This window comes from Emydura macquarii, unplaced genomic scaffold, assembly GCF_026122565.2.
Source record: "Emydura macquarii macquarii isolate MOO-44397 ecotype Brisbane River unplaced genomic scaffold, CSIRO-AGI_Emac_v2 contig_2676, whole genome shotgun sequence".
Taxonomy (NCBI): Eukaryota; Metazoa; Chordata; order Testudines; family Chelidae; genus Emydura; species Emydura macquarii.
Genome location: NW_027132813.1, coordinates 37,165,849 through 37,190,555, shown reverse-complemented (window position 1 = coordinate 37,190,555; position 24,707 = coordinate 37,165,849). Strand labels below are relative to the sequence as shown.

The window sequence follows — 24,707 nt, the reverse complement described above, 5'->3', positions numbered from 1 at the left end:
AAAATTTGGGGTCTAAAAACTGGGTGCGTCTTATACAGTGGTTGTAGATTTTTTTACCGTAATACATGTTTTTTCAAATTTCGGGCCCCAAAATTAAGGTGCATCTTATATATGGGAGCATCTTATACATGGGGAAATGCTATGACAAGGCTATGACAAATACAGAGAAGGCTATGACAAATACAGAGGCAGCACTGGTAGTGACCCAAGCTGTGGAAGAGGCTAGTGAAGGAGAAATAGAGCTCAGGAACAGGTTTGTGGAGTTGGAAAATGATGAAGGGGCACAGCAGGCAGTAACTGAAGGTGGGAGGGCAAGAAAGAAGAGAAGAGTAGCTAGTCCTATACAAAGAGTGGATGAGCCAATGGAGATACCACCAAATAAGAGCCCCAGGAGAATACAGGAAAATTGCAGAAAATTGCAATGGAGAATAGAAGATGAGAGGACCTGGGGATAGGCCGGAGAATCACAGTGTCAGCAGGAAAAGGCAGGTGTACATAATTAGGGACTCCTTAGGGAGAAGAACAGATAGGCCTGTAACCAGAGCTGATCCGGAAAACAGAAGGGTGTATTGTCTGCTGGGAGCTAAGATATGGGATGTGGCCCTGAGACTGAAGAAAATCCTAACGGGAATGGGAAAGAATCCACTGATTGTCCTTCATGTGGGAACAAATGATATGGCTAGATTCTTGCTGGACTCTATAAAGGGAGACTATGCCAGGCTGGGGAAGACACTTGAGGAAATTGAAGCTCAGGTGATCTTCAGTGGGATTCTGCCTGTCCCTAAAGGAGAACTACATAGGCATGACAAGATTATGATGAACAACAGATGGCTCAGGCAGTGGCACTATACGGAGGGCTTTGGGATGTATGGCCACTGGCAGGTATTCATGGTCAGAGGACTGGTTTCCTGGGACAGACTTCACCTGAGGGAGGGAGGGAGGGAAATAGACTTCTAGGATGGAGATTGGCACAACTGATTAAGAGAGCTTTAAACTAGGAATTTGGGGGAGATGGTTGGGAGATGCCCAGGTAATCTCCATGCCTGATTTTAGCACTGAGATGGAGGAAAATTAAGTAAGAAAGGATACAGTAGTGGGTAGGAGAATGGACATTAAGAGGAAGAATAGTGTAGACACCAGTCTAATAGGTGATACTCGTGATAGAATGACTGCCAAATCGAGTAAGAGATGCGAGTGAAGCCAAACAGCAAAAATTAAGATGTTTGTACACCAATGCAAGGAGCCTGGGTAACAAAATGGAGGAACTAGAGCTAGTGGTGCAGGAAATGAAACCAGATATTATAGGGATAACAGAAACATGGTAGAATAGTAATCATGACTGGAATACAAGTATTGAAGGGTACGTGTTGTTTAGGAAAGACAGAAATAAAGGCAAAGGTGGTGAAGTAGCATTGTATATCAATGATGAGGTAGACTAAATAAATTAGAAGTGAAGGAATAGATAAGTCATAGTTTGTCTGAGTGCAAATCACATTGGAAAAGAAAGCTACTAGAGCTTCCCCTGGGATAGTGCTTGGAGTGTACTACACAGCATCGGGATCCGATTTGGATATGGATAGAGACCTCTTTAATATTTTTAATGAAGTAAATACTACTGGGAATTGTGTGATTATGGGAGACTAGCTTCCCAGATATATGGAGGACAAGTGCTAGTAATAATTATAGGGCTCAGATTTTCCTGGATGTTATAGCTGACATATTCCTTCACCAAATAGGTAGTGAACCAACAAGAGAGGATGCCATTTTAGATTTGGTATTGGTGAGTAGTGAGGACCTCATAGATGACATAGAAGAACTGGTTGTAGGGGACAACCTTGGTTCAAGTGACGATGAGCTAATTCAGTTCAAACTAAATGGAAGGATAAATAAAAATAGATCTCTGACTAGGGTCTTTGATTTCAAAAGGGCTAACTTAAAAAAAATTAGGGAATTAGTTACGGAAGTGGACTGGACTGAAGAACTCATTGATCTAAAGGTGGAGTAAGCTTGGAATTACTTCAAGTCAAAGTTGCAGAAACTATCTGAAGCCTGCATCCCAAGGAAGGGGAAAAATTCATAGGGAAGAGTTGTAGACCAAGCTGGATGAGTAAGCATCTCAGACAAGAAAGAAGTGGACCATTAAGTACTGAGGATGGGGTGGAAGTTAAGGATAATCTAGGCATGGCCCAATATCTAAACAAATACTTTGTCTCCGTTTTTAATGAGGCTAATGAAGAGCTTAGGGATAATGGCAGGGTGACTAATGGGAATGAGAATATGGAGGTAGAAATTACCACATCCGAGGTAGAAGTCAAATTTGCTGTTTCTCAGTTTGTGAGCCTGTCACAGATTAGAAGATGAAAAAAAGCCTCGGGATGACATGTTCACCAAGATAATGAATGCCTCCGTGGCTGCTGACACAGAGCTAAGAGTCTGGAGGATTTCATTATCGGAGAAAATGAACATGGACATGGAGAACAGGAAGATAGCCCAAGAACATGAACATGCAACACAGGATGAGATGCTGCACATAATGAGGGATCAGTTGGACATGTTGAGGCGTTTGGTTAAGCTTCAAGAAGAGCAGCAGCAGGATAGACTCCCTCTGCAGCCCCTGCAAAACTCTCAACTCTCACACTCTTTCCTAGCCCCTACCCCTAAGCAATCTAGGAGGAGGTTGAGCAGGGTGCAATACATGCTCCACTCCACGCCAGGTGAGGGGAGCAGAAAGAGGCGCCCGCCTCTTTAAGAAGTGGGAATGTGTTGTTTTCTGTTTGCACAGTGAAACTTTGCCTGTGTCCCCTCAGAGCCCCATTACAATGCATGCAAAGTGTTGAAATAACAGTGGAAGGAAAGGAAGTTAACGATCAACAATAAAAATGTACTGTTTTAAAGATCATTACTCTTTATTACCTCTGGGGATTACCTCTGGGATAGGGAGACGGGCCTAGCACAGTGCTGTGGTGCTGGGGAATGGGTGGGGGATGGGAAGGGAAGATAGAACATCGATTTCTCAGAAACATTAGGTCTCACCGCAAAACTGATATTTCAAGGCTTTCCTCAGGTGCAATGCTCTGTGGTTGACTCTCAGCGTTGCACTGCTATCTGGCTGCTCAAAATTGGCAGCCAGCCTATCTGCCTCCATGACTAAACCCAACGGGAACCTCCCCCCTTTGTGTCTCAGACTTTATGGAGCGCACAGCATGAGGAGAGAATTGCTAGGATATTTTTTTTACTGATGTCTAGCCTAGTGAGTAAACTGCACCAGCGAGCCTTTAAACGTCCAAATGCACATTCCACAACCATTCTGCACTTGCTGAGCCTATTATTGAACCTCTCCTTCTCACTGTCCAGGTGCCTGGTGTACAGCTTCATCAGCCAGGGGAGCAATGAATACGCAGGGTCTCCAAAGATCCCTATTGGCATTTCAACATCGCCAAAATTTATTTTTTGTTCAGGGAAGAAAGTCCCTGCTTGCATCTTTTTTAACAGACCTGAGTTCCTAAAGATGCACGTCATGCACCTTTCCAGACCACCCCATACTGATGTTGGTGTAGCATCCCTCGTGATCCACAAGGGCCTGCAACACCATTGAGAAGTATCCCTTTCGATTAATGTACTCTGTGGCTAGGTGGTCCGGTGCTAAGATAGAGATATGTGTGCCATCTATCGGTCCTCCTTTCCCCCCAGTTTGGGAACCCCATTGCGGGAAAACCCATCCACTATGTCCTGCACGTTTCCCAAAGTCACTACCCTTCTTAGCAGAAGTCTGTTAATGGCCCGGCAAACTTGTATTATTGCAGCGCCCACAATGGATTTACCGACTCCAAACTGATTCCCAACTGACCAGTAGCAGTCTGGCGTTGCTAGCTTCCAAAGAGCGATGGCCACCCGCTTCTCCATTGTCAGAGCCGGTCTCAAGTGAGTATTAATGCGTTTCAGGGCTGGGGACAGCTCTGCGCAGAGTTCCAACAAAGTGGCCTTTCGCATATGAAAGTTCTGCAGCCTCTGCTCATCATCCCACATCTTCATAATGATGTGATCCCACCACTCAGTGCTTGTCTCCCGGGACCAGAAGCAGCTCTTCACCAATTGTAGATGGTGCATGACAGCCAGCAGCAAATGGGAATAATTTCATTTTATGGCTTGTAGCAGGGTGTTGTGAGTAATATCACAATTTGCAGTGCTGCAGCCCCTTTCTTGCCCTTTGAAGCAACTTCTAAGTTTCCTGTTTTGGAAATAGTCTCCTAAACTTTTATCAAGGCTAGCTATGAAGGTTTGCTTCTCACATTTTCAGATATTTGTTCTCATTAGCATGCATTAGAAAATGTAACATTCATTAAAACTCTTCTCCTCTGGAATGTGTTCCAGCATTTCAAAAGTTTTATCATAGTAGATAAGCAAAACAACACATGTAGAGAAAAACTGTTTCCCCTCCCCTTCTTTATAATTGATTGCTTCCCAAAAAATGACTCCATCTGGATGCTGCAGGTTCCTATTATATTAATGTGAAATCCTCTAATATTATTACAGGAAATAATTTTACTATAGTATTTCATTATCTATTTTTCTGAAACTTCCTTCTGACAAGTCCTTAAAATTGTATAGTCGTGCGTCTAGAATTCTGATCAGGCAAACAGACAAAAAGGCACTTAACAGTATCACAATGACCCTAAGTGAATGTAGCTGACAAGTTTTAAATAGCCTCTGTACCATAAATTATAAATAACTAAAGACAGCAGTTGACGGAGGAGTTATTTAATTTTAACTATATCAAGGAATAATTTTATTACCAAGAATTTGATCTTTTGCATCACTGATACGAAATATGGTAATCAGGACAGTGGAAAGCAACTACTCTTCATAATGGGAACAGTTATATTCATAGATAACAGGGAGATCTGCACAACAGCTTAGCAGGGAGATCTGCACAACAGCTTTTCTTTAATGATCTACATCATTCCAGCTATTCAAACATGGGTTGCTGGTTCATGGAAGGCCTCTTCATAGTACCATTGAGTGTCTTCCTCTGCCATGCTTTTCACAGATGAAAATTCTTTAGCACTTTTGTGTGTGTAAGTAGTTTATACCAGGTAAGCAAGTAATCACACATTATTTTAACTACATTATTTGTAGTCATGAAATAATCCAGTCCTTATTGTTTAAAATTCTAGCCATAGTATTTGACTCAATGACCATGAGCTACACAGAATTCTACATCTATATTGTATAAAGCAAGAATAACTTGTATGTGTATACAGAACCCATATAAAATTTTAAATTTCAAATGGGTTTCATCTTGATGAACTTCAAAGTAACTTTTCTTTATCATCAAGATTTAGATTTCTTTCTTCCCTTAGGGGCTAGTAACATACAGATTTTGTCAAATAACCAGTCCAAGGCTTGCCTAGCACCCTTCCTCATTGCCTGACCCCTCTGCAGCAGCAACCTGTTTCCCACTCTCTGCTCTCCCATCTCCACTTCCCAGACAAAGTCCTTTGTCTCCAGCTCCTCCCCATCTGGTATAAGAAAACTGTCACACATAACTCCAAGCACAACAATTTTATTAGATAACAGTGCATGTGCTGCATTCTGTACAGCCTAGCTTGAGGCCATTCTACTCCCTGGATCATATCCTTCTGTACATGGCAAACTAGCTTAGTATGAACAAGAACATGGAGCCTTAGGGCATTCCTTTGGTATGATTCTGTTTACCTATCAGGTCTAAACCTTTGTTCTTGAAATCTTGGGTATGTCCAGGTCTATGGAATCTCCTACTGTATGGTTTAAATATGTTTTATTAATGCTGACCTTCCTCTGAGTTTCTTCCAGTCTGTTTATTAATTAGGTGATACTAAAAATACCTACATGCAGCATATAAAAAGTGTACTTATTTCAGACAATGACTGTAAAAAGGAAGAGCTGATCTTTTATTACACAGCTCAGAATCTCTTGCGACTTGCTCTTTTTGATGCTAAATACATTTTGTTTTGCAATCTCTCCTCATGTTGGAGCCCTGAATCTTGTGACAGCTTTGTTTATCCATGAACACATTAATAAACAACTTGAATTTGTGTTTAATGATTTTATGGAGCTGAGATGCTGTGTGATTGAAGTATGACCATTTATATAATTGATACTACCACTGTTCTACAACTGCAATAAATCTTGTACTAAGTATGTCATGGAAGGTGTCAATTGAAAAGTTATGATTTGCTAAGTATGATTATCCTTTTTATATGCATTTATCATTTTTGTATATTAACTTATGAATATTGGCTAGGAATTTGCATCTTATATATGTGATTGTATTCCTGGGTAACACCCACCAGGTAAAATTTACTCTGAGGCCAGACAGCTTTGTATTGATGAGCCACCAAAGACACTTAGCTCTCACAATGGGCCATACAAGAAATTCATTCTGCCCAGACAGCTCTTCTTGAGGATGCTTCATGCTCCAGGGGTCCAATGCCTACCCCCTGGGAGTCATCAAGCCATGTAAGGACATGTGATATGCTCATGTGACCATGGACTCCATCTTCTGCCAGTAAGTTTCCATAAACTTGGCTGTGAGCTTTGTTGAAGACAGTAAATTTCCAGTCACATGGCAAAGGATATAAAAAGACCCCTGAGATTTTTGATTTCACCTCTTTCCTACCCCGATTCTCTGGACTGTGGATTTACAACTAAAAGGAGCATAATGAACTATGGACTGAGGACCTTCCAATCTTTTGGAAGTTACCAGAGAGACTTTATAAGTCAGCAGTCTATACAATCACTCCTACAATCCTGATATGGACTTTGCAATTATTTGTATGTATATGATCTATTAACCACTATTAACTCTCTTATTCTTTCTTTTATTATCAAACGTTTAGATTTTAGTCACTAAAGGATCCAGCATGATAATTGGGCAAGATCTGAGTTATATATTGACATGGCAAAGTGTCTGATCTCTTGAGAGTGGAAGTACCCTCTATTTGATTAAACTGGTTTTCAGTAACCACTCTTCATAGAGTCCAGTGTCTGGGTGGTGAGACAACGCTGGAATGCCTAAAGGAGACTGCATTTTTCACATCTTGTTAACCAATGTGGTGAGACTGTTGGTTTTTTGTTTTTTTTTAATTGGCTTGATATAATCTAATGATCCAATAACCACCAGTTTGGGGTGAGTCTGCCCTATTTCTCAGCAGTGTGTCCTGAATCTGGCATTCTCATCTGTGACACACTGAGGCATGGTGACAGGAGCAAAGTGGTTTGTATTTTTCAGTGAAGTGATCCATCCCTATCTAAGTGAGGTTCAGAACACCTATGTTAATTTATGCTACAATGGCTCTAAAAATAATTTGCCCTTGGAGAGTTTTGACCAAAACAAATTAATTATAATAAGCATCATTCCCTCATTATCTGCAAGATGTTATGCCTGCCAAAGGAACTAGAAACAAAAATAGCAATTTCATCTCCTTCAAAATGACAAGACATACAGGCTTGTACAACAAATAGTTCGGTCTTTCAGGGATGTAGTAGTCCGTGTCATATAGTCTCAGAAATTAGAGAGAGAAAGTGTTTATTAGATCTTCAAGTCCATCTCACTGCCTGTGCAAGATACTTTACAACCTATACAGCTGAGAGAATAATTTGAGAAGTTCAGCCTCATTTTATGTTTGTGAATTGTCTGTGAGCCATTTGTATGTTTCTCAAATGTATACAAGTTTACCACATCGTTTTTGTAAATAATTCTTGTTCTGCACGTTGTTCACTAACAATGAACTGCAAATTTTCAAGTGCATAATCAAATCATAGTTGTTATAATTAGATTTGGGTGGACATGTCAAGTAGTATTGGTTTTTGTTCCTGGCTGGAAAGAATGTAATTTTCAGTGATAATATCTAACCCTAACCCTTCTCTAGCCTGTCTGACAGCTGTATCTCTCACCTCCAATCTACTCAAAATGCAAAAAGCTAAATTATCTTTCCTGCCTAATCAGACCACATTACTCCCCTGTATGAGTTGCTCCCCTGGCTTCCTGCTGAACACTGTATCAATTTTAAATTTCAAGTCGTCACTTCTAAGGCCCTCTGCAACTGTGCTCAGCCTATATATCTCTGCTCATGTTGAGTGTTTGAGACTCAGGAGACAGAATCCTGCGTGGCTGATACATTTAAAGAACAATCCTTATTTGCCTATCTCAAAGAGTGTGGGAAGATTAGTGTTGGTAAGTGAAGTATTATCACCTATAGATTAGTAATCTTGGTGGATTATTTTGGGACCTCCTGTGTGATTGACCTTAAATCTCTTCTTCATCGAGACAAACTGAGAATATACTCATGAGAACTACAGGACCGTACTTTGATATATGTATCACAAAAGGCTATTGTATTACTTAGAACATCCATTAAAACAGTACATTCTCAGAAATAGAGTGCCTAAGCAGAGGGTGCCCAAAGACTTAAACAACAATTATGACAGAAGGTGAGAAAATTTTCTCTAATCCATGCCAGTCCAATAAGTGAAGGACAAACTACCAGTAAAGACAATGTTCTCAAGAAAGACCTTGAGTTGAGCTGAGTGATAAATGCCTGGAAGCATTAAGTTACGATGGAAACTGATAGACGTTTAACTAAGCAGCAAAAACAATTTAAAATTAAGTATAAGTCATTATTTGTGCAGGAGCTGTGTAAATTCTGAAAGGAGGAGGATTAAGAGAGATAGGTAAAGGCTGTGAGTTGTCAATTTCTCAGTCTTCCAAAGAAAGAAAATGCCCACAATTGATAATGTTAAATATCACTGGAGGGGTAATAAAACAGTGTGTGTGTGTTTGGTGGCTCTAGCAAAGAATTCAGTACTCAATTATTCAGCAAGAAATATTAGGTAGTATGAAATATGATGAAATATTTGAAAACGTGTAACAAATTTCAACTTCTCTAAATGACAATTAGCAACTGAAGTTTTTATATGTTTAATTTCTACTAGGGCAATAACTTAAGATGATAAACATTAATACTTAAATATTCATCTCAATTAATAAAATAAAATAAAATAAAATCCTTCTACATCCTTCTACATCCAACATCCTTCTACATCCAACATCACTTGATTAGATGACTGAAGATTTCACAAAACAGAACTGCTTGTTGGCCGTTGACAACGCTTAGATATCTGTGATAGCCACTCAATTAATTACAACTACTCTATTCATTAAGTTTTCCTCTCCTCTGCACTATATTTGTGCAATTAAACTAAATCAGCAGTTTGTATTTCCATTAGTACTCTTTTGAGCACTCAAGCACTCACCCTCCAGGACACGAAAAGGTAACAGGAACAGAGAGTGCTTGCTCAAGTGCATGTACAGTGTGTGCAATGAAGGGAACAATACTGTATCCTAGCAGCTGGTATTTCAGTGAGTCAGATACCTTTGCTTTGTTCTTGAACATTCTGGAACTCTTCAAGACTAACATGAGCATACATGAATTCTGTTCTCAAATTCTTCATTGAATCTTTATTTAAGGAAATAAAAATGTGGGCCTACTCACATGACAGTGTCCTTTTAATATGATGATGCAGGTTTGAAATAAAGTATCTGATAAATTAATATAAAGGGAAACAGCATGTTAGCTTTCATTTTCAAGACATGATTTATTCTCTAAACCAGTAGTTCCAAGATTATAGTCTGCAGGCATCCTATGTTCAGGAACTCTTTCTGGTAATCAACAGAATAAAGCATTTTGAGAAATCATCAGTGGGAGCTGAAGGAAATGCATTAGGAGGTGATCTGTTAATGGATCTCCCTCTTATAAAATGGAATGCAACACCTGAGGAAACACTGTTGTAGAGTCTAGACTGATACCCTGTGCAGTTCATTTACAAATGACCAGATTTTTAAAACAAATAGCCAGAGCTAAAAATAATTCATAATCTTTTATTCTTATTGCTCAGAGTAAAGATCATACCAGCTCTACAATACAGAACTTTCCAGATATTTATTTTCAGACTAATGTTTCAAATCGAGGAATCAAAAAGCAAAATTTTAGCTACTGCACCTTTCCTTTTTTCTCAACAACAGTTTAAAATCTTGAGACATTTATAGCAAATCCAGGTCTGCTGTGTTTAAGAACAGATACTGATCTGCAGCTGTTCTGTTTATTAAATTAACAAATGATAATAGAAATAGAATCACACTTAGCATATACATAATTTAATAGCCTTTGAATATTGTTAACGTGCAGTGCAGGAAAACACACAAAATGGATTCAGCCCAGAAGAACAAGGGGAGGAAATGTCACACACTCTCTCTCTTTCTATTGCTAGTCCCTTCAATCTGAGACAGAGTGAGATTCAAAACCAAGAGTCAAGTTCCTGTTCCTGACTATGAAAACTCTTACACCATAATTTACAAGTACTGTTGATAGATAACATCCATAACAAATTTACAAATCTAATAATGAGTCTTGTGATATAGGCCAAAAGTCTGTACACAACATAACGAATATGAAATAGAATGAGCCAAGTTTTATTTCTCAAACAAGGACAGTTCATTACTTTCAATATAATTTGTTTATTGTTTTGGAATTAGGCCTTCAGGTATTGTGATGGGTACAGTGTTAAAATGTAGATAAAAACTGATAAATATTACAGTACTAGTGGTCTGACTTCATATCTGGGGTACCTCCATTGATTTCAGTGGTTTTACACTAGGGATGTATCTGGTCTGCAGTGTTTTAAGAAACTACCACATCACAAAAAAGTTATATGCATTCTACCACATTCTTTTACAATTAACCTTGACACTGATGTCTTTTCTTTTCTGAGGGGGAAAAAGTGTGAATTTTTAAATGATGGAATTATAGCCCTAGTATAGAGACAATTACAGTGTACCACAACAGTCGTGTAAGTAACGTACAGTGTGGCCAGGTATATGCAAACTTTCATGACCATTGTTGTAATTCTGCAGCCTAGTGAGGGATCTGAAACGCCATCCCGTCAGCAAACCCTTTGGTATTCAGTTGCTGGAAATAGAGAGGGGGGGGGGGGGTCTTAGAAGAATAGTGGAAAATATACCCTGTCCTAAAATGTTTTTCTAAAAGCTAATCTTGAAAACCATTTCAGGTATCACTATTTTGGCTAGTCAGTATATATGGGACAAAAGAGTTGTTGAGAGCTGCCCAGTAGGTTTTGACCTAATCTTGAATGGTTTTCAACAGCCATTGTTTTGCAGTCTACACAGGCTGCCTAGCTGACAAAACAGTGTTATCTCAAATGGTTGTATCACTGAAAAATATTTCAGGCAGGGTGGATAATGATTTTTTTTTAAATTAAAAAAATCGGCTTTTATTTTATTTAAATCGGATTTTTTGGATTTTAAAAAAAATCATTAATAAAATTCTAAATTTCTCTCTCGTTTAAAAAATAAGTTACAATTAAATCTCATCACAAACATGCTAAACCTACACTTACAGTCTCATAAAAATGAACTAATAGCTCTAGTCTGTCCAGCCTAACTACCAGCTCTTGCTTCTTGAAAGCTCTGGGCTTTCAGTTTCTGTTTCTCAGCAGACTAAAGTCACATTTGCAAAGAAAGACATGGGCTGAATAGGATTGTTGTTCTGTGCTTAGGTCGTGGTGGAGCTGGGCCAACCAAGGCAGAGGAGTTAGTTAAGACTCTGTCTTTAAGACAGAGAGACAAAGGACGGAGGCAGAGTAGAAAGGAACAGTGGAGTGGACTGCAAAGAAAAAGGGAAGACATTATTCAGTACACACACAGCTTCCTGTATTCCCCCACACTTTTGCCACAGAAAAACTGTCATGGCTTCTGGGTGTAAAAGAGACCCTATCTGAGAATATTTTGAAGAAATTCCTTCCCTGGGTAAAAAAGGAAAACGTGTCAAGTGTAAGAAGGAGATGCAGGGCCTAGTTGCAAGAATGAATCATCATAATGAAATCTGCTTATTGGGAGAAAATGATGTGGATGAAAATGTGGATATGTCTGAAGAACAATGTGGATCAATTGGTTAGTAACTTAAATAATTCACTTTGCAATGCATCATTCTTCAAGACTCTCCCTATGCCCTTTAGTATAAGAGTGATTTAACAAGTAAATGCCCAAGCTGTTTGCTATGTTGGATGTTGCTAGAAAAAAAGTTTAGCTTAGCTAATCCTTATGGCCTGTTTAATTAGTTAACTATGTTTAGAATCTATCACCCAAGTATACGGTACAGAAAGCTGCAGTAAGAGAAATCTAGAGTTGTCAGTTGCCACTGGGTGTCATATTTTATATTATATATTACATGCCCCTTATTTTGGAACATCATGGTCACAGACCATAATGGTGATGCCATAAGTCTATTGTCTGTTTTACTTCAGCGTAACTCAGTTTTCCCAAGGGAATCCCATCCTACACTTGTTTTCTCAAAAAAGCAGAAGTACCAGTGAGTTCTATGGGGCTTACTCCAAAATTAGGTGTACTCTAAGTGCAGTCTGTCTTAGCTATTTTGGTAATTTGGAATCAGATCTGCATCCTTGCTGAAAAAATGTAAATGATTAACTGAATAATAGAGTGAGAAGAACTGAGAAGAATGACTATTCAAAATCATCTTTGAATTTTGTTTCAGGATCCCATTTAAGCTGACTGTGACTGTCTATCTTCAACAACTTCAGAGTTATCCACTGGTACTTTTAGCAGCACTGCTGCAACTAAACGTATTTCAGACAACAAAATACAGTAGCAAGCAAAAGATTTCAATCATCCAGTAAAACCACCACCATGGATGGGCTTGTAGTAAGGACCAGCAAATACCAACAAAACACCATAGATGAAAAGATTGCTCAGTTCATTTATGCCACAAATTTTCGCATTGTTAATAATAAAACACTTCATTGACATGGTTGAGTCCTTATAACCAGGCTACACTCCACCTGGTAGAGCAGACATCGGTGGAAGGTTGCTAGATACAGTGTATGAAAAAGAACTTGAACAGTGTGCAAGAAATACTGAGGGGAAATTTGCCAGTTTAAGCCTTGATGGATGCAGCAATTTACACAATGATCCAGTAATATGTGCCTATATGACAACAGAAGATGGGGTCGCATATCTTTCAGAAACAATAGATACATCGGGAAATGCCCATACAACAGAATATTTAAAAGAAGTGGCAGTGAAAGCTGTAATAAACTATGAACAAAAATTCAATTGTTACATGTGCAGTTTTGTCACAGACAATGCTGCAAACATGGCAAAGATGAGAAGATACTTAGAAGAAGACACGGAAGGATGCTCCTTAGCAACATATGGCTGCAGTGCCCATTTAATGCATCTTTTAGCCAAAGACTTAAGTACATCTTCTCCAGGAATAAAAGAAAATGTTGTTGAGTCGCAAAATACTTCCGTAACAACCATTTTGCTTCAGCTTCACTGAAGAGAGCAGGAGGATCCAAACTAATTCTCCCTCAAGATGTTCGATGGAATTGAGTGGTTGACTGTTTCGAACAATTTATTAAGAAATGGCCACTCTCATAAAAATTTGTGAAGAAAACAGTGATAAAATAGATGGAAGTATGTCATCCAAAGTATCTAACATTGGATTAAAGAGGAACATAGAGGATGTGCTCAGCCTATATCCATAGCCTTAAAAAAACTTCAGAGAAATTGTTGCTGCATTGCTGATGCTGTTGAAATTTGGAAGGCACTTCAAGAAACATTGAAGAAAGAAATACCTCACCAGAAAGTTAAACTGCAGGCAATAAAGAAGCAAATGGATCAAGCACTAACTCCACCTCATTTTCTTGCAAACATTCTCTACCCCAGATATAAAGGTAGATGCCTAACTTCTGAAGATGATGCTGCCATGGCATGGGCATCTCAAAATCACTCCTCAGTTATGCCAGTCATAATAAATTTCAGGGCTGGAGAGGAACCATTTAAACAGTACATGTTTACTGATGATGTTTTGAACAAAGTCACTCCCCTGAATTGGTGGAAATCATTAGCCAGGCACCTTGAAACAGAATTCCTTCAGTTGCTAAGCCAACTTTTCACAGCAGTAGCTTCCTCTGCAGGCAGAGATAATATTTTCATTGTTTGGTATTATTCACTCAAAGCTAAGAAATTGACTGGGGAGTTGAAAAAGCAGGAAGACTCATATTTCTGTTTCAATCTATGAATAAAAATGACAGTAAGAATGGGGAAGATGGGAGCTAACTGTAGAAGTTTTAAGGACAGCCTACGTTTATGTTGTGATGACTTGTCTGTTAGAGTTAATACAATTTGAAAATTAAAAAAAAGGAGTTTAAGGACAGCCATCAGCTGGCAACTCAGGAGACTGCTGCAATTGCAAATGTCAAATGTTTATGTGACATTTAAGATTTAGTTTAATAAAATATAAGTGCTATTGTGTTTGTGTGTGTGATTTAGTTCTTACTATTCCTAATGTACTGCTGCTGTATCTGCAGCTTGACAGAGGTAATGAGTATTATGTACTATTTCCTAAATTAATAAAAATCAAGTTATCTAAAACATTACACAAAGTATACCCTCCTAGATGTTGTAAAATGCTGTATTGAGTTGTAAATTAACATGTTTTAGTGATCAGATTTGCACCATTATTTAAGAAATATGAGAAGTAGTATCAGTGGGAAACTTGATTTAAATCAATGATTTTCTCTTGGTGATTTAAATCATGATTTAAATCAATGATTTAAATTGCCTTGATTTAAATCAATCCACCCTGATTCCAGGACCAAGCAAGTTTCTCTTGGAAGTCAGGCACTGCAGTAAAGATTTAAAGATTCAATGTGCTATAGAAAACAATATAAGAACTCTACAAATATGAACAAGCTTAAACTTTACTCATTGAAGTCACTCAGACTACTCATGTCAGTAAAATTAAGTGTTTACAGGATCAGGCCTAAATTTGTAATGTACCAATGCCAAAGACTCTCTAACTTAGTATTGTCCTGAATACAATGAAAGAAATAATGTTAAATCTCGATGAGATACTATTCACAGCCAGGCCATTCTCACAATATACAAAGCATACTGACATTCCAGGAGATGAACACTTGTTTCCTGCTATAGGAACTCAGAGAGGAAGGAGACTGTGCAGATTAATATGATCAAAAGCTCCTCACCCCTAACCTACAACATCCCATTCATTGCAGTTTTTGTGAAAGTGATTGTTTTGTGGTTTTGAATAAAATCTACATAAAATAAAATTTAGCTTAGTTTCATTTAAGCCATATAATTGTAGCAATTAAATAATGTCACAATAATCACTTCAGGTATTTCACAAATATTTTAAATAGGGATATTAAACTAATTTTATTCACCTGCAAAGGCTATGATAAATTAAGGCGTGCATATGACAATGTGAGATTTCAGTTTGTAAAGTGACCCAAAAAATGGCCCTATCTGCTTCCATGTTTATTGTTTCCCATTTATTTTCATATCAAATATGCTCAGTTCAAAGGTAAAAGAAGGGACTTCCTTCCTGTCAGACTCAGGACCTAGCTTTAAACTCATCCCAGGATTGGACAAACTCTTTCTTTCCCAGGAATTACTACCAATACAAAAATTCTGCAGGCCAAAAAACTGCATTCAGTTATACCTTTACAAGCAGAAGTGAACCTTAATGCCATATCATGTTAGTATCTTGGTTCCAAATACAAAAACTAAGCACTTGCATTAAAATTATCCTAGGTGCTGTTCTTCACTCTGTCTGGCTTTAAAAAAAAAAAAAAACTCTTGCAAAGACTATTGCATTATGCTTGACACTGGCTCAGTTACTCCATAACCTGGGGAAGCCTCAAACTCATGTCAAAGGTTTGCTGTCATACTGGGAGGACACATCTAGGGGGCTTCCAGAGTGGTCGGTTTGGACTCCGGTACTATTCAATATTTTCATTAATGACCTGCGTAATGGAGTAGAGAGTATCTTTATAAAATTTGTGGACGACACTAAGCGGGAAGAGGTCGCAAGCACTTCGGAGGACACGATTAGAATTCAAAATGATCTTGACAAATTAGAGAATTGGTCTGAAATCAACAAGATGAAATTCAAAGAGACAAGTGTAAAGTAGTAGGCCATGTCTACAGGTACAGCGCTGTAGCACGTCTGGTGAAGATGCTCTACACTGATGGGAGAGAGCTCTCCCATCGACATTAAAAATCAACCCCTATGACCGGCATAAGCTATGTTGGCAGGAGATGCTTTTCCACCGACATAGCGCTGTGCACACTAGCATTTATGTTGGTGTAACGTATGTCGCTCAGGGGGTGGAATATTCACACTCCTGAGCAACGTAAGTTTTGCCAACATAGGCAGTAGTGTAGACATAGCCCTACACTAAGAAAGGAAAAATCTAATGTACACATACAAAATGGAGAATAACTGGCTTGGTGGTAGTACAGCTGAAAAGAATCTGGGGTAATAGTGGATCACAAATTGAATGTGAGTCAACAATGTGATGCAGCTGCAAAAAAAGGCTAATATAATTCTGCATGTATTAACAGGAGTGTTGTATGTAAGACATGGGAAGTAATTGTCCTGTTCTCCTTGGCACTAGTGAGGCCTCAGCTACAGTACTGTGTCCAGTATTGGGCAACACGCTTTAGGAAAGATGTTGATAAATATGGAGAAAGTCCAGATGACAGCAACAAAAATGAGAAAAGGTTTAGAAAACCTAACCTATAAAGAAAGGTAAAAAAAACTGGGCATGGTTAGTCTTGAGAAAAGACTGAGGGGGAGACCTGATAACAGTTTTCAACTATGTTAAGGGCTGTTATAAAGAGAGCTGCGATCAGTTGTTCTGCATGTCCACTGAGGGTTGCTGGAGGATTTTAAGAACAAACTGGACAAACACCTGTCAGGGATGGTCTAGGTTTATTTGATCCCACCCCAGGGCAGGGGGCTAGACTTGGTGACCTCTCAAGGTGTCTTCCAGCTCTACATTTCTATCGTTTTATGAAACTCAGCACCTGTTTCTCGATCTGTCATATGGACATAATACATATCTACTACCATTGAGATACTCTGAAGATCTGTGTTTGCACAGCAATTGGAAAGGTAAAGCGCAATAAAAATACTAGGTATTACAACTGAAAAGCACCTCTGTTGAAATGGTCCAATTCACAGCTGTCTTGTAGGAGTCTACAGTATATCTTTCTATATGCAAAGCAGACAAAATAGGCTACAAGAATATGACAGGATTCTTAGACTGATTATTCTCCTTTGAAAGAATCTGACAAAGCTGTAGTTTCCCATTATATAAACATTCTACTCCTGAGGATCAAAGCAATCAGTTAAAATGTGATCCAATGGTAACTACTATGTATTGTCATTGTCAGCTCTTACTACAGTTAGTGCCTGGTTACCTGTGCCTTGCATAAATCATGCACTTATTTAAAAAGCATTCAGAACTGGTACATTATTCACAGTATATGTTTTTCCAATCCCTTATGGCCCAAGATCAACAAGTAAGGTTTTCTTCTAAATTTGGTGGGTGACCATTCCTAGGGTGGCACCTTGTATGCTATATTTTCACTATAAGAGACTTATGGCTAAATTAGAAACTCTGATCATTAGGGTTGATAGTACTTAATTAGTGGTGCTATTTTCACTATTTGCTTATAACAATAAAGCAATCTTGTAAATATGCAAATGAGAGGAGTTGTATGAATTTGGTATATAAAGTCAGTGCTATTTAAGAATTATTTCAAATCTTACTATATTGTCAACTCTGACAACTCCCTAGTCAGGAAAAACTCCCAATGAACTCATTAAGAATTTTGCCTAAGTAAAGAATGACTAAAGAGTGCTGAACAGGGCTCTGAATTAGTAACTGTACATGATCTGCAATTTCAAAGGTAAAATGGGTTTGTCTCTTTCTTTCCCCTTCCTATTTGATTTATAAAAAATAGCCAGAAAGGTTTGGTTTTTTAAAACTGTATAATTGGAATAGTACACAGTACATTTTTGTACCATACTGTCATTTCATTTTACAAAACTTGGATTGAATTTGGCACATACATGGAAGACCTATTTCTATTGTTTGACTATTTGTATTCTAGTAATGGCTGGAGGTTCCAACTATAAGCAGGATCCCATTGCACCACACCTTGTACACTCTCATAGTAAGAGAGAGGGAGTCCCTCCCTCCAAATAGCTTACAACCCAATAGACAAAACAAAGGAAAAATTATTGTGCCTATTTTACAGCTGGGGGACTGAGGTACAGAGAAATGTCATGACATCTGAAATTTTGAGCTCTGAAGCTAAACAACTGAGCTGGACTCAGATTCAACCTGGGAAACTGGAAAATCACCAGTTAGCCTGTCTTCTGATTTGTTACAAGTGGTGGAATACACTACTGATGGATGGCCCTCCTGGCTTCCTGCTCAGATAGGAAGTAGAGGGGTTAATTCCTTCTACTGCAGATGGGTGTTTGGAAGTTTAATTAATTAAAGTTTAATTAATCTGTGTAGTTTGTTTTTGGTTTATTTTGGGCGGGAGAGGGAATGGGGGTGTTTGTTTTGTTTTTACAATGGCATTTATCAAGTAATGTGACATTATACTACCCTAACATTTTTGTGTAAAAGAAAATCAATAAAATTAAACTCACTCTATAATCAAATTGTCATGTTACCTAGTAGAAATGTTATGGATCATTAGAAATAATGAAGGTACGTTAATTTAAAATTCAAGAATTCAGTTATTCTTCCAGAATTCTGAAGACACACAAAAGATACATTTAGTAAAGATTAATACAGGCAGTAAGATAAGATCCCAAGCAAAAGAACAAAAAAGATCGAATACTATGAGAAAGACAGAGGGCACAATAGATTTGATATAAAGTTTGGAAAGACAAGTATCATTTAAGTCTTTGGATGCAGGTTTTGGGAATCATCAGAATTGCACAGTAAGAGTTTTTTTGGTGGTACCTGATCCTTTTGTACTTGAAGGTTTTAATTCATTTAGTACCTCTCAAATTAAGAATATTTTCTTTTGTCTATCCCTAATTTGAAAAACTATTATCCATTCTTCCATTGTTTCTATAATAGACGTATTTCAAAGGTATAATTTTACTCACAAAACTGTATGATCTTGCATTCTCTTATTTAAAAATTGTTTAAAAAAACCCTGAAGTCTAAAGATGTAGCTTCCAATAGGAAGAAACAGAACACCACACCAAAAACTGGAGGAAGAGGACAAAGTCATGATCAGTTGAGATCTAGGACAATGTTACAGATGGTGTTACTTGTAGCTTTAGTAAAATTAAATATATAAGCAAAGAAATTACTCACTGGAAACTGCTTCTTTGATAACAGCTTTCCTTTTTCTACCTACCCATTAGGGACAATCAGGATTATACTGCATGATGACTCCACCTATCAAGCAAGGAAGCAGACAAATAAACTGTCCATCAATCTCTGCACACAAGGCATGAGTCCCTCCAGAAAGAGAGATTTGCATAGTGAGAAGTTAAAGAGAAACAGAAGAAAGATACAAGAATATAAAGAGGCACTTCCCTTTGGACAAGGATGTAGATGGGAGAAGAAAAGGCAGCAACAGGAATTTGTAATGAGTAATTTTATCATACATACATCTCACATCCTACCAATAAGGAAAGTGAAGGACATGGAGTGGATGTAATATGAGCAACAACATATGGAAAGTTTTCCTTATTGTGCCACTTGAACTCTGAGATCTCAGATGCAGACAGATCTAGCTGACTGTGTTTTATGGACTTTGTAAAGTGAGCCACATTGTCACGTTACATTTCTTGAAAGTGGAGGCTTCAGTCTCATAGCTCTAGAAGTCATGAACCCTCTAGCAGTGTGGGATACTGATGTGTGGCTGGCTTGTAAGCAAGTAAGAAGCAGTCCATTGCCATCTGGTAATATCGAGTTTTGTAGCAAACTTGCCATTGTTGCAGCTTTTCCAACAAACAAGCATCAAATCTTTCTCAACTTCTAAACAAGGGAAGCAGGACTTCATACACGTTTAACCTTAATGGAACTAAGTCTCCCATCCTGAGGAGATTGGTCAGATAGAAAGAATAAATTTGTTGAATTCTGTGTTCACGTCAGAGATGAACTTTGTGAAAAGACAGCAAAGCCACTATCACAAGACTGCTTAGCTAAACTGCATGTAGACATGCCCTTAGAAAAGAACTGAAAGATACAAGGCTGTAACAAGGATAGAGCTCAGTTCTTCCCACCTGTCTGACCCAGGAAGGAATGCCATGACAGCAAGTTTAACAATAAAGGAGAAAAAGGAGGAGTCTAATATTGAATGAAGTGAAAGGGATTTTTCTGATCCTGTTCAGAAGGGGAAGGGAACAAGATCCTGGAGTGCTGGGGAAGCAGGTCCTGATGGGACTCTGTATTTTGGTGGTTCTACCTAGAGCCTTTCCAAAAGAGCTTGGACATCCTTTATGGGTAGGCTGGCAAGTTTGGATTTTGCATCCACCACAGTATACTGGTTCTTCATTCAGATGTGGTGACAATCTATGGTGGCTACTCCATTATCCCATTCTACTTGCATCAAAGATGAAGTCACAAACAAAGGAAGAGGCCTGAGTGGAATCAAAGATCATGTGTTATGAAGCAATTGGCCCACCTAGTTAGGGTTTCTTCTCTAAGCAGCAAAAAAACCTTTTGTTCAGCTGGCTTGACAGACCATGTGCAATTCCCCATGTTTGGACCTAACAAGTCAGTTTGCAAAAAATGCTATCTTAGGTCCACCTTCAGCACCCTGAACAGAAAGGCCAACCGAGTGACAATGCAGAAGGACACAGCCATTATCTCTTAGGCCCTACAGAGTGGTAGGTCAGCTTTCTAGCTGCAGAGCTTAGTGGGACAGCCACAAAGTCTGTAAAGAGTGGAGTTGGATGTAAAGGAGAAAAATCTTTGCATCCATCCTAGGGACAGGAAATATCCTCTCATTTGGAGCCACGAAGTACCACTGTGCTACTGGCCAGTATGGAAATCAGTTCTGTCCACATGCTGCTCTATGTCCAAAATCACATTAAAGCCAGGAGGAGTTCAAACTAAAAAATTCCTCATGACACCTTGAAAATATACATTGTCTCCCCATTCAGCTGTCAAAAAACGTGAGGGACAACATTTTTGCTTGGTGCAAGTATTGTATAGGGTCAGTAGAGTAGACTCCCATTAGCTTTTGTATACTAGGTTTTTTTCCCTAACATATCAATTGTCAATGGTTCTTTGCCGCTAATACTGAAGCTCTTAAATCTTTCTCTAGGAAAGCACTTAAATCTCATTCTTTTCATAATTGTTTCTCTTACACAAGATGTATTTAAAACATTATTTTCAAATATGGGCTGATAGGCCACATACACAAAAGCTTCTCTCTCTTTCTGTCTGTTAGGAAATACTTTTGTTAGGATAGCCAATTACTCCATAACAAACTACCAGGAAAGAGAACCATGTTCAGAAGCTAGTAATTTGGGACATTCACTCCAGAGGTTTGCCAAGAATGGAAAGGTTCAGAAAGTGAGTGAGTTGCCATATAGGGTCAGACACTAAACATTAAACCACCCCTTTTCTTCTAAGACAGACCATCCTTCTGCTTCCTGGATGGGAACAAAGCAGATTTGCAGCCTTTAATCACTTCAGTCATTTCAGAACAGTATTACAGCTTCAGGGAATACTGCAAGCTCTACTGCAGGGAAACAGGGCCCCACTGTAACGGGACTATACAAGGAAAGATGAGAAGGAAAATCAAAACTGATGTCCTCATGAACTAACTCCAATCAATCTAAAATTTCCAGTTACTGCTATGAGGATAGTGGTATCTCCTAACATTCACCCTTTGATGGAAATAAAACCTAGCCTTGGACATAATGCCTGCAGCAAAATCCAAAGCTATTGACAAGACAATTATGCTCTTGAAATCAACAATCTGTTTGGGCTTCAAATCCATTTCTGTTATTACTTTCTGAGAAGCCAAAAGGTGTGCTACAAGCTTTAGATAAACAAGTAAAAAGACAAGGTGTCTGGCCCCAAAGAGATTACTGTTCAATTACCCATTTTACACTTTCACAGACTGACTGAGGGATGGATTCAGCAGGATTGTGTCCTCTAAATACATCTATGTATGACCAGGAAATTTCTTCTCTGTGGAAATTACTCCTTGCCCAGTCTGAGTTTCTCTCAAACTCCACTAACTAGATACACAGGATTTGAACTATATTGTGTATTCTTAAAGAAGGTATTTAAATATTAGAGGCCTGATCCTGCCAACCTTTGCTCATAAGTAATCTTCTCTCATGCTAGCCATCAGCTTCAATAAGCCTATTGACATACATAATGACTGCTCATGTTAAAAAGGGTTTGTAGGATTAGGCTCCAAATCTTTTAGTTATTTTATTTAATAGCTTTTCATTACAAAAGGGTTAAGATTATTTTGTAGGGTAGATCTGGCACTGGCCACTGTTGGAGACAGGATACTGTGCAAGACTGACCATTGGTCTGACCCTATATGGCAGTTCCTATGTCTCATATTTCACACACTATCGTACCCAGTTAATGTACTATATTTTTGGCAGATTGGCCCCCTTTGTTACTTCCTTTTATCATTTTGTAAAGTCAATTCTAATTATTACTTAAGTGTATTATCCCCACTTTCAAAACTAAGCTCCTCAATACCTCCACCTGGAAAAGGGGCACCTTCAGTTGACCATCTCAAGATAATCATAATCTTGAACTAAAATCCATGGTGATATGCCATTGCCTCTCTCTCTTCTCTTAAGAGAAGAAAAACTACTACTCTGAATCTTGTATCCTGAGATTCAAAAATCTTTGACTTCTAATACTGGACAATGAACCTGTGTGACTCCAACAGCATGAACTTTCATGGGAATTGTTTGGTTGCAGCAAAATCTGGTTCTCTTTGTTTCAGTGTTTTTATTTTTATGTTTCTCCCAGAAGAGAGCTGACCCAGATGACAGATTTCTTTGTTTTGTTTTTTAACCTTACAGCATGTAGTAAGTTACTTTTTAATGTTCCTTATCCTCAGATGACCCTTAAAATATACTGTAAAAACTAAAATTACTGTAAGTTTACAGATGTTAAGTGCTCATTAATTTGTTTGACATGCTTACAAAACATAGTTGCCAAAAATAAACTCCAAATTTATTTTGATTATTAAAACCAAAGTACGCTCCAGGTCAGGAAGATCTAGCCATTACAAAACAATAATCATGTTTTGTAGAGATGACAAAGAATTTAGAGCCAGAACCATATCCATGCTGGATCAGAACCATGTTAGCTACAGCTATGTTTTTAAATAGGATTGTTTCTAGCACAAAATCTTTGATCAGTGAGACAATTTTTTTAGAATAATATTAGCCAAATTATGCTACAGACTGCTCTCCCATATCCCACCAGCAGTCTATAATAGTATTGTATATCAACACACTTCTAACACTATTCTTGAATCAAAAGATCCCTTTCCACACTGGTAAAAGAAACCATAATAGACCCTGCTAGTAACAACCATGTTTAAATGTAGCTATGTAGTCCGATTCATTAGTGATTATTAATTATATTTCTAATTATTTCTAATTCAGAGGTGGGGGACTGTAGGGTTTTAGTCCCAGAACCAGACACAACAGAATCAAGGTTATTAAGTTCAATATCTGATTGGGAACCCTGGTGTCCACAATGGAGACACTCACACTGAGGTCAAAGCAAAGCTTTTGCCACTTTTATTAGCACAATTAATAAAGACAGAAAAGGTCCAAAACACATTAGAAATACCAAAAATACAGAGTTAAGGTGATATTTTGTACCAATCCTCACACACAAGCTCATATAGTCACACCATTCCTAGGAGATCTGGTGGTAAGAGACAAAGATCCAGCCCCATCCCTAGCACGCCAAATGAGTTCAATGGTCCAGATCTAGATTGACTGAGAATGAGACCACGCATCTATACAAAACACCTACTTACATGGTGGTCTGGCATATTATAGGGCCTGTCATGAACATGCATTAGAAAGCCCAGCCTCCCTTCTCCATATCCAACGTCCTCACCCTAATAATGTTGGGGTGCTCTTTATCCCATAGGCTAGTATATTAACAAATTTAACTTATTACCATGTATATCAATTCATTGCCAAGGCAAGTTCAAGGTTAAGTATCTGCCAACAGTCTATCCTAAAATATCCAAGCTTAGTGTCAGTTCCATGCTCTTATGGTTACCTGGTAGCATTTTAAACAACGACCCCCTTAGGCTCACTATTCCCAGTTCCCCAAAACTCAGGGTAACTGCTGTGCCATTTATCTATGCTGAGGTCATAGGCCTCCAAGCTTCATGCTAACTTTCTTATGCCACATGCTAACTGCTTATGCCAATATCTGAAAGGATACAGGTCAGTAGTTTCCTTGTGTTCCTAACAAAATAAAATGCTAAAGCTGGCTCTCTAGGCTACAGCTATAAATACTTATTTGATACTGATTCACATGAAAAGAAGGGAGGTATTTCCATCTCACTGTGCAGCACATTATATTATAAATCCCTATGCCTATTCTTAATGCCATTCCCTAAAGCTATTATAGCACAATGGAATGAGCTACAGATAAGCAGAGAGCTGTAAGCAAATCATTACAAATGAGTTTTTTCGAAAGTCAATACAAGAGCTTTGTGGTTAGAATTAAATATTTCTGATGTTTAATCATCCGGGAATCAA

At 38.3% G+C, this 24,707-nt stretch overlaps 1 long non-coding RNA gene across 1 annotated transcript in view; it reads right to left on the bottom strand.

Moving 5' to 3' along the window:
• The window catches only part of LOC137164373 (uncharacterized), a 49,666-nt gene extending 30,287 nt beyond the window's left edge, over positions 1–19,379 (bottom strand). Inside the window, exon 1 of the long non-coding RNA XR_010923013.1 lies at positions 19,294–19,379. This is a non-coding gene — a long non-coding RNA (uncharacterized lncRNA). The remainder of the gene's footprint in view (positions 1–19,293) is intronic.
• Between the last annotated feature and the right edge of the window lie 5,328 nt (positions 19,380–24,707).